Source organism: Rhinolophus ferrumequinum, chromosome 15 (genome assembly GCF_004115265.2).
Source record: "Rhinolophus ferrumequinum isolate MPI-CBG mRhiFer1 chromosome 15, mRhiFer1_v1.p, whole genome shotgun sequence".
NCBI classification, from domain to species: domain Eukaryota; kingdom Metazoa; phylum Chordata; class Mammalia; order Chiroptera; family Rhinolophidae; genus Rhinolophus; species Rhinolophus ferrumequinum.
In genome coordinates this window covers 49,505,617-49,516,784 of record NC_046298.1, presented here as the reverse complement: position 1 = coordinate 49,516,784, position 11,168 = coordinate 49,505,617, and the positions used below count along the sequence as shown (strand labels likewise).

At 42.4% G+C, this 11,168-nt stretch overlaps 1 non-coding gene across 1 annotated transcript; it reads left to right on the top strand.

Moving 5' to 3' along the window:
• The first annotated feature begins 7,208 nt into the window (after nucleotides 1-7,208).
• Nucleotides 7,209-7,372, top strand: LOC117035679 (U1 spliceosomal RNA). Its single transcript, XR_004425248.1, has one exon. It is a non-coding gene; the product is annotated as a U1 spliceosomal RNA (small nuclear RNA).
• The last annotated feature ends 3,796 nt before the right edge of the window (nucleotides 7,373-11,168 follow it).

Sequence of the window (11,168 nt, the reverse complement as noted above, 5' to 3'; positions counted from 1 at the left end):
AAGGACACAAAATAATTACAGTGGTTAGCTGTGTGCTTATGGTTTATGGCATAAAAATTTGGTGGGTAGCCTAGGTGCAACACGCTGGTGAGAGGAAATTTTTTCACTGAAAACTTTTTTTTTTAGTTTCAGGTTTACTAAACAAGTAATAGTTAGACTTTTCACCCATCAGCAAGTGATAACCATTCTCCCCCAATCTATTACCCGTCTGACACGTATATGACTGAAAACTGTTTTTTTACTTAAAAACTTTTAGACTTATGGGGTGATCATTTATAAGGTATATAAATGTCTAATCACATGTGCATCTGAAACTAAAATACTGTATGTCAACTATAATTAGGAAATACATTTTAAAAATTGTATACCATGTATTAACTACTCAAAAACTTAAGTGAAGTATATTAAAGAGGAAGGCCCCCAGCGGCCAGTTCTTCAGGCCCCACCCACTCTCAGTTTAGCCCAGCCCTCTGCCGGAGTCCCGGATTTCGAGGCCCTGCACTCCAGAAGCCCCTCATTGCGCAAGCGCAGACCTAACGGCGCTCGAGCCGCTTTTAGGCGGGAAGCGCGAGGCAGAGTGCCTCAGTCAGGCGAGGGCGTCGGGTGGACTAGGTGAGTGTACTGAGGTGCCTGGGCGGGCGTGTGTGCGCTGCGCGCGGACAGCGCGGGACCTGGACAAGGCCTTAGGAGACATAAGGATGAGGGGTGAACTCGCGGGCAGGCCGGGCGGCCTCAGAGTGCGAGAAGCCCAGGGCTGTGAGGCGCGGGGTTTCCTGAGGGGAAGGCCGGCCTCCGTCAGGGGGATGGCGGGCTGGGCGGCTACAGGAGGGCGCCTCCGTGGTGAAGAACGACAGGGAGGGAGTGTGGTGCGCAGGGTGAGGGGCACCCATAGGTCAGATGTCCCGGCTGAGAAAACCCGGGAACTGAGGGGACGGTGCGCAAGGGCGGCTTCCCCTCCCCTCTTGACCCCTTTCTGGGGATCAGGCCCGGTTTCTTCTCCACGGCCTCCAGCAAACGCCCTCGACCTTCTGGATAGGACAGGTCTGCCCGCTCCACCCCTTGCTCAAGACCGGTCCTTGGCCCTGACCCTGACCCTCTGATTCCAGCTCTGACCTTTCTCTCCTGGCCTCATCTTTTGGCCCTGCCTTTGTCCCCTCCGCCCTGTACCCTCTTCAGCTTTCCCAGCTCCTTCCCCTCATCCTTCTTCGTCCCCCCCTCCAGCTACTGGGTCCCTTCATCCTGCTCCGCCCCCATCCTGCTCCGCCCCCCATCCCACTCCGCCCCCCACCCGGCCGCGCCCCTCATCCCGCTCCGCCCCGATCCTGCTCCGCCCCCCATCCCACTCCGCCCCACCCGGCCCCGCCCCTCATCCTGCTCCGCCCCATCCGGCCCCGCCTCATCCTGCTCCGCCCCCATCCGGCCCCCGCCCCCATCCCGCTCCGCCCCCCTTCCTGCTCCGCCCCTCAAACGGTTCCGCCTCTCATCCAGCTCTGCCCCATCCTGCTCCGCCCCTCATCCTGCTCCTCCCCCTCATTACTCCTTTCCCATCTTGCTGCTCCACTTCATCCTGCTGCTACCCCTCATTCTGTTCTGTCTTTTCAGTCTGCTGCTTCCCCTCTTTTTCAGTTTCCCCACTCTTCTCTCTGGCTCTCCCCTTGGCTCTTTCTTCTTGTCCATTAGCCCTGTTCCTCCTTCTCCTGTACCTGTCCTACTCCTCTCTGTGTCCTTCCCCTCTGCCCTGGCTGCAGATCCCTTCCTCTACCCTCAGCCCCACCACTGCTTTCTCTCAGTCCTCCTCCTCTACCTCAGTCCTGCCCCTCTCTGTGTATCTCCTTCCTACCCTGGCTATACCTACTTTTCCAATCCTGTCCTTATTTTCTGCACTTCCTCTTTATCTCTCCCCACTCTTCTGCCCCTGCACTCTGCCCTGCCTTGCTTTCTTGCTTTGCTCCTTTTCCCTTGCCTTGGCACCCCTCTTCCTTTTGCTCCCTTCAGTCCATATTTACGCCTCCCACCATAGCCTCTGCCCACCCAGAGTCTCTTGGTTTCCATTCCCTTCTCCGGACACTCTTAGCCCTACTTCTTGGGAAGATTTTCCCTACTCTGAAATGAAGGAAGTCATACATTTTTAAGTACTCTTGGTTTTTTTGTTTTAAGTATTTAATATGTGAGCTGCTTTTGCCACTATTTATTTTTTTAAAAGTTTTATTAGGGAAAATTGGGGAACAGTGTATTTTTCCAGGACCCATCAGCTCCAAGTCAAGTTGTTTTCAATCTGGTGGAGGGCGCAGCTCAGCTCCAGGTCAAATCGTTGTCTTCAATCTAATTGTGGAGGGCGCAGCTCACTGGCCCATGTGGGAATCGAACCAGCAACCTAAGTGTTATGAGCATTGCACTCTAACCAACTGAGCCAACTGGCCGCCCGTCACTATTTATTAACATGACTTCCTCCCGTTTCCAAGAACCTCTCGTGGGGGGATAGAAGGGACTGTTTGGGTAGAAAGTATAGATACTACCTTTCTTCTTTTAGGAAATTTACTTACTGCCCTGTTTTGTTTCAAAATTCATAAGATTTTGTATTAAGTTATATAATACACATTTTTACCTCACTGTAAAGAATTTTTCTTAATAGTAGGTTAAAAAATTGACTCTTCAGGATGGTATGTCTTGTGGTTTTAATCTTCCGCCTTATTTAAACCTTAACAGCAAACGGGAAAGAATGTTTTCCTTATTTTTTGTCATTTTAACGGATGAGAAAAGTTAAATTCAGAGAGGTGCTACAAATTGCCCAGGTTTTCACATCATTTAGTGGAAATGGCCAATGTTCCAGAGTACAGAAACTTCCTATATGTCAAATAAATATTCCATAATGAATGCTCATAGATAACTGCTCATAGATAACCCCATGGTGCAGTATTTCAGTTTACTTTCTGGTGTTTTCCTGTCTTTATATGGTTAAGCATATTGTCTATATACAAGTTTGTTTCCTTCTTTTTTCACTTGATACTATAACCTAGATGTTTCCCTACAACTATAACTGCTAAAATTTTGTTTAGTGAAATATATTATACGTACAGAAAAGTTCACAAGTTATAAGTGTAGAGCTCAGTTTTCACAAAGTAAACATACTGTGGCCATGTCATGAGCTCCTAAATTAAGAAATAGAACATTACCAGCTTTCCAGAAGCACCTTCTGCTGTCCCCTCCCAGGCATTACCACTACTGCCCCCAGTGCCAACGGTAACCACTATTTTGACTTAGATTTGTATTGAATGTTTTTGACCTGTATATAAATGGAATCATATAATGTGGACTTTTTTTTTTTTTTGAGGCTGCTTTCTTTCACTCAACAGCAAGATACATCCATGTTCTCAATTCTGTTTAAAGTTCCGGTGTATGTATATATCATTCTACTGTGGCTCTGTCTCCTCTCAAACACTTACTATTGTCTGATTTTTTTTCATTTTGAGTATTCTGGAGGGTGTGTAGTGATACTTCATTGTGCTTTTAATTCATTTTACTCTAATAACTAATGAAATTGAGCCTTGTTACATGTTTATGGGCCATTGAGCTATCATCTTTTGTGCAATACTGCTCAAATCTTTGAACCTTGTTGCTCTTATTTTGTCTGCTTTTTTCTTACTGATTCATGTGAGCACTATATATTTTGGATATGAATCCAGTCCTTTGTAGGATGTATGTATGGTAAGGATCTTTCCTCATTCTGTGTAATATATAGTCATTTTAACTCATTGATATTTTGAAATGAAATCCTTTCTTCTGTGGTTCATCAGTTCATTGTGGTTTGGGTTTCAAGTCTCTTTTCCCTTCAATGCCATTTCTGAAATATTTCTAGCCTATGCCTGTGGATTTTCCAGACTTGAGAATGGGCTCAGGCAGCATCACGTCTATAGGCGTGCAAATCTCTGTGAATGTGTATTTAGGCATTTGTGTGAAATGAGCTAAATAATGTCCTTCAAATCACCTCCACCTCACTGTCCAGTCCTAACTATGCATGCCACTGGTAAGTCTCTATGTAATTTCCGCAAGTCCTGAGGTCTGTATCCTTTGTTCATCTGATATAGCTCTTCCCACCATCTTCCACAGCACTGTGTTCTTGAACAGCCTGCCTTTTCGAGTATCTCCATCCTCGAAAGGACCAAGCTATAACAATGCTGCACATGACACGGGTTTTGGATCGCTTGAGCAGTCCCCAGCTCTTTTGTGCATGTGATCAGGAAGAGAATCGAGAAACCATTCCCATAAGAAACCCAGGGGCTCTGAAAATTTCTCGTGAAAACTTCAGGCATTTTCAGCACCTGTCAGTGACCAGGCCTCACCAAGCTGTGAACCAAATCTGGGAGCTCTGTTGGCAATGGCTGCAACCGGAGACAAACACCAAGGAGCAAATGATGGAACTACTGGTGCTGGAGCAGTTTCTGAACACCCTGCCAGAGAAGGTTCAGACATGGGTGAGGTTGAATCAGCCCAAGAACAGCACAGAGGCAGAAACCCTAGTGGCAAACTTGATCCAAGCATGTGAGGAGACAGGTAAGAGAGGAAAGAAGCAACTGGCCATTTCCATTTATTGAACATCTGCTGTGTGCCTGACATGTAATGGGAGCTGAATAAACATTTAGTAATTGGCAGAGTTAGGCAGAGTTAGTTAGCTGGCTCTGGCATCTGTACGTTTAACCACAGTGTTACACTGCCTCTAGTGGACATAGGGAATATTGTCCTAGAGTTAAAAACTTGGTCAAAGGCACAGAACTATTGGTAGAACTGGGATTCCCCGGGGAAAGGAAAGAGCTCTCTAGGATATAAGAAAGAAACAACAGATTAATGAAAGGTGCACTTAGAAAGAGTCTACAGGCAAGGAAGGCCTTCAAGGTTAAGGTTTCTATAGGGGAAAGTGGTGGCTGATCAGTGAATGAAAAAGATGCAGGAAAATCTTAATAAGAGCTATATTGCTTTCAGTGCCTACTGTGTTTTACATATGCTTAATCCTTACAAGAGCCCTGATAAGTATAAGTATTATTATTTACATTTTGCAGTTGAGAAACATGTTCCCTGGTGATTGAGTGGACAGTGAGACTGGGAACCACTGATATCGAGGAGGGAACTTCCACCGTATTTGCAAAGCAGTGGGGAGCCATTGAAGGATTTAAAGCTGAAAGATAACCAGAGATTTTGCAGAACTTGCTATATTGAGCTGAGAAATGATTTCATGATCTTTCTCTTATCATAGGAAGACCTGTACTGCTACTACCTCCCATGGCAGGACAGGGTAGTGTGGGGGTGGCAGGCCCCTCTGTGTCTGTGGGTGCTGCCAGAGTGGGCTCAATTCCATGATCATTCTTTTCTCCCTTCTAGATTTTCCTGCTCAGGACTCTGTACTTGCAGAAGAGAGGAACACTGGAGAAGACCAAAAGGAGGGCATAGAGATGTTTGACAATTTGCCATCTGCTGGATCCCAGGTGAGTCAGGCTTTCTTCTGACTTGGTTCTCCAATATGGGAATCTCACCTTCCTGATTTCTGGACCTTCCCTATCTAATTGAACTACATCCTCATTTTCTTTAAGTCTTCATATAAATATCACGTAACTGCCTTCACCTGGCTACCTTATTTAAATTTTTCTTCTGATTCCCTTTCCAGCTTTATTTTCTCTCTTGTATTTATCACACATGTTATATCTTTAACATTTTTCCTCTTTTCCTATCTCTTGAATTAATTTTTTTGTTTGTTTAGTATTTTATTTTATCTTTACTATTGGCTTATTCAAAACAACCTTCATGTGATTTGCACTATTATTATGCTCCTCTTAATGTATGAAACAAATGGCAGTTATTACAAGGATATGATATGGGTGTGGGGTTTTCTTTTTTTCAAAAATGCACTTGTTAAATCATGTTTTGAAACCTAAAAGACAATTAAATCAATATATTGCACTTCCTTTAGAACCAGAAAATAATTCATGCAAGTTGGCAATTAGGAAAAAATTGTCTAAGAAGGCTCCTTGATGGGGAGATAAGGAAAAAAAGGTTGAGAAACACTATTCTAAAAGACCTGTTCCTGAGAGTAGCCCTCTGTCCCTACAGTGTCCATGGCAAGGATCCCAAGTGAAGATGCTCACAGAGACTGCTGAGGTAATATGAACGAGGAATTTATAAACAGGTGGATTATGACTGGGGAGCGCCTGCCCATCTAAGGGCAGCTATGACTCAACTTAGCTGATGGTGCCATATGAGAATGTGGGCCCAGGTCTTCTGATTTTTTTAAAGAGAAGCCAAAATTCTGGTTAGTAATATGAAATCTATAAACTTTTTGGTGATGTTAGCCAATATGAATGAAAAAAAAAACTTTTAAAACACATGTGAGCCAAATTAACCCCTCTGTAGGAACTGGGCAGCTAGTGTATGACTTGAAGTTTAAATCAGGTAGTCACTGATCTGCATCATGTTGTCCTGGAAACACAAAAGGTGAATATTGGAGTGACATCATAGGAATGGCAGCAGCAAGGTGGTCTTCTTGAGTTCAAATCTGGAACTTACCACAAATTGAACATCTATAACCCATCAAAGGACTCTCTGCTCATCACACAGAACAGCTAAGAGACTAGTACAAGGATTACTTGAAGGGCCCAGCCCAAGAGGCACAAGATTCAACACACCCAGAGGCCAACTTCAGACCAAACCAGAGTATTACCGGGTTTGACCTACAAGGGACACACCCAGAGGGAATTCTCTACAGGCACAAGAGCCCATAGGGGCCAAGCCTCATTTAAGTGGTCAACCCTCACACAGCAGATCATCTACTGTGGGCAGAGCCAAGTCTCACAGCTAGTTAGCCTAGGAGTCAATCCCACCTACTGACAAGCCAAAAGCAATTAAAGTTCAGCTTTAACAGGACAATATACACAACACAAGGGTCACCTTTGGAGCACACACACAGGAGAATACGGAAATGGTACAAGTCAAATATAAAGGACACATATTATATAAGATAACCCAGCAAAAACCAAGAACCCTAGGGGGGAGCTATCTAATACATCGAAGCAAACACAGAGAGTCAGTCAGAATGGAGAAGAAAAGAAACACGTCCCAAGTAAAAGAACAGAAGAAACCTCCAGAATTTGAACACAATGAAATTGAGTGAACCAACCTATCAGAGACAGAGTTCAGAACACTGATGATAAGAATGTTTAAGGATACTTACCTGGCAGGGGAGATACCATGATCACAAAAGTGGTTTTCCCAGGGCAAGGCTTATCCATTGCACTCTGGATGTGCTGACCCCTGCAATTTCCCCAAATGTGGGAAACTCGACTGCGTAATTTGTGGTAGTGGAGGACTGCGTTCACGTTCTCCCCTGAAAAAAAAAAATGTTTAAGGAGCTTACTGACGACATAAAGAAGGATAGAGAAATCGTAATGAACAACCAGTTAGAACTAAAGAATACAATAACTGAGGGGCAGCCGGTTAGCTCAGTTGGTTAGAGTGCAGCACTCTTAACAACAAGTTTGCCGGTTCGATCCCCACATGGGCCACTGTGAGCTGCACCCTCCACAACTAGATTGAAACAATTACTTGACTTGGAGCTGATGGGTCCTAGAAAAACACACTAAAAATAAAAGTTAGAATACAATAACTGAAATAAAGAACACACTTGAAGTAATTACCAGCAGGTTAGATGAGACAGAGGATCGAATCAGCGACTTAGAAGACAAGTTAGCAGAGATCAACCAAACGGAACAACAAAAAGAAAAAAGAATAAAAAACAATGAAAATAGTTTAAAGACCTCGGGGATAACATCAAGCGCAACAACATTTACATCATAGGAATACCAGAAGGTGAAGAGAGAGGAGCAAGGGATCGAGAACATATTTGAAGTAATAATGACCGAAAACTTCCCTAACCTGGTGAATGAAACTGACATACAAGCCCAGGAAGTGCAGAGTTCCAACCAGGATAAACCCAAACAGGTCCACACCAAGACACATTATAGTTAAAATGGCAAAAGTTAAAGACAGAGAGAGAATCCTAAAAGCAGCAAGAGAAAGACAGCAGGTTACATACAAGAGAACTCCTATAAGACTATCAATGACTTTTCTACAGAAACTTTGCAGGCCAGGAGGGAGTGGCAGGAGGTACTCAAAGTGATGAAAAACAAAGGCCTACAACCTACATTGCTTTATTCAGCAAGGCTATCATTTAAAATTGAAGGAGAGATAAAGAGCTTGCCAGAAAAGAATAAGCTAAAGGAATTTATTATCACCAAGCCAGCATTGCAGGAAATATTAAAAGGGCTTCTGTGAACAGAAAAAAGGTGAAAATAATCTAACTAAAAATTTTTAAAATGGCAGTAACTATGTACCTATCGATAATAACTTTAAATGTAAATAGATGAAATGCTCCAATCAAAAGACATCGGGTGGCTGAGTGGATAAGAAAGCAAGACCCTTGCATATGCTGTATACAAGAGACCCATCTCAGATCAAAAGACACACACAGGCTGAAAGTGAAGGGTTGGAGTAAGATATTTCATGCATATGGAAATGAGAAAAAAGCTGGAGTTGCAATACTATATCTGACAAAATAGACTTTAAAATGAAGAATATATTAAAAGACAAAGATGGGCACTACATAATAATAAAAGGATCGATCCGACAAGAGGACATAACCCTAGTAAACATCTATGCACCCAACATAGGAGCACCTAAATATATAAAACATATATTGACTGACATAAAGACAGAGATCAACAGCAGCAACACTCTCATGGTAGGGGACTTCAACACACCTCTGACAACAAGGGACAGGTCTTTCAGACAGAAAATCAATATGGAAACAACAGCCTTAAATGGCACATTGGACCAGTTGGATTTAATCGATATTTTCAGAGCATTTCACCCCAAAGCTGCAGAATACACGTTCTTCTCAAGCACACATGGAACATTTTCCAAGATAGACCACATGTTAGGCCACAAAACAAGGCTTGATAAATTTAAGAAAATTGAAATCATACCAATTGTCTTCTCTGACCAGTGCTATGAAACTAGAAATCAACTACAGGAAAAAAACTGGAAGACACACAAATACATGGAAGCTGAATTACATGCTACTAAATAATGAATGGGTAAACAATGAGATCAAGGAATCTTGGTCAAGAAATCAAAAGATATCTCGAGACAAACGAAAATGAAAACATGACAACCTAAAATCTATGGGATTCAGCGAAAGCAGTACTAAGAGGGAAATTCATAGCAATGCAGGCCTACCTAAAGAAACAAGAAACATCACTAATTAACAGTTTATCTTCACACTTAAGAGATCTGGAAAAAGAACAGCAAAATAATCCCAAAGGGATTACAAGGAAGGAAATAAAGATCAGAGTGGAAATAAATGCAATGGAGACCAGAAAAACAATACAAAAGATCAATGAATCCAAGAGTTGGTTTTTAGAGAAGACAAACAAAATTGACAAACCTTTAGCCAGACTCATCAAAAAAAAAAAAAAAAAAAAAGAGAAAAAGAAAGAGAGAGGACCCAAATTAATAAAATCAGAAATGAAAGAGGAGAAGCGACAACAGGCAGCATAGAAATGCAAATAATTTTAAGAAATTACTAGGAGCAACTATATGCCAACAACTGGGACATTCTGGAAGAAATGGACAATTTTCTAGAAGGAGACATTTCTTCCAAGGCTAACTCAAGAAGAAATGGAAAACCTGAATAGACTGATTACCACCAGGGAAATTGAATCAGTAATCAACAAGCTCCCAACAAACAAAAGCTCTGGACCAGATGGCTTTACAGATGAATTTTACAAAACATTTAAAAAAGAATTATCACCTATTCTCCTCAAACTATTCCAAAAAATCCAAAAGGAGGCAAGGCTCCCAAACACTTTTTACGAGGCCATTATCACCCTGATCCCAAAATAAGACAAAGACGTTACAAAAAAAGAAAACTACAGGCTGATATACCAAATAAACATAGATGCAAAAATCCTCAACAAAATGTTAGTGAACAGAATTCAGCAATACATTAAAAAGATCATACACCATGATCAAGTGGGATTCATTCCTGGTATGCAAGGGTGGTACAACATCCACAAATCAATTAATGTGATACACCACATTAACAAAATAAAAAAAAAATCATGATCATATCAATAGATGCAGAGAAAGCATTTGACAAAATCTAGCAGCCATTTATGATAAAAACTCTTAAGAAAGTGGGCATATAGGGACCATATCTTAACATAATAAAGGCCATATATGATAAACCCACAGCTAACATCATACTCAATGTGGAAAAACTAAAACCATTCCCCTTAAGATCAGGAACAAGGCAAGGTTGCCCACTTTCTCCACTTCTATTCAACATAGTGCTGGAAGTTCTAGCCACAGCAATCAGACAAGAAAAAGAAATAAATGGCCTGCAAATTGGTAAGGAGGAAGTAAAATTGTCATTATATGCAGATGACATGATACTATATATAGAGAATCCTAAAGATTCCACCAAAAAACTGTTAGAACTGATAAATGAATTTAGTGAAGTAGCAGGATACAAAATTAATATTCAGAAATCAGTTGCATTTGTATATACCAATAATAAAATATCAGAAGGAGAAATTAAGTAAACAATCCCATTTACAATTGCTTCAAAGACTATAAAATACCTGGGAATAAATTTAACCAAAGAAGTGAAAGATCTGTACTAAGAAAATTATAAGACACTGAAGAGAGAAATTAAAGAAGATACAAATAGGGCCAGCCCGGTGGCTCAGGCGGTTAGAGCTCCATGCTCCTAACTCCGAAGGCTGCCGGTTCAATTCCCACATGGGCCAGTGGGCTCTCAACCACAAGGTTGCCAGTTCGATTCCTCGACTCCCACAAGGGATGGTGGGCAGCGCGCCCTGCAACTAAAATTGAACACGGCACCTTAAGCTGAGCTGCCGCTGAGCTCCCAGATCGCTCAATTGGTTGGAATGCGTCCTCTCAACCACAAGGTTGCCGGTTCGACTCCCACAAGGGATGGTGGGCTGTGCCCCCTGCAACTAGAAAACGGCAACTGGACCTGGAGCTGAGCTTCGCCCTCCACAACTAAGACTGAAAGGACAACAACTTGACTTGGAAAAAAAATAGGCCTGGAAATACACACT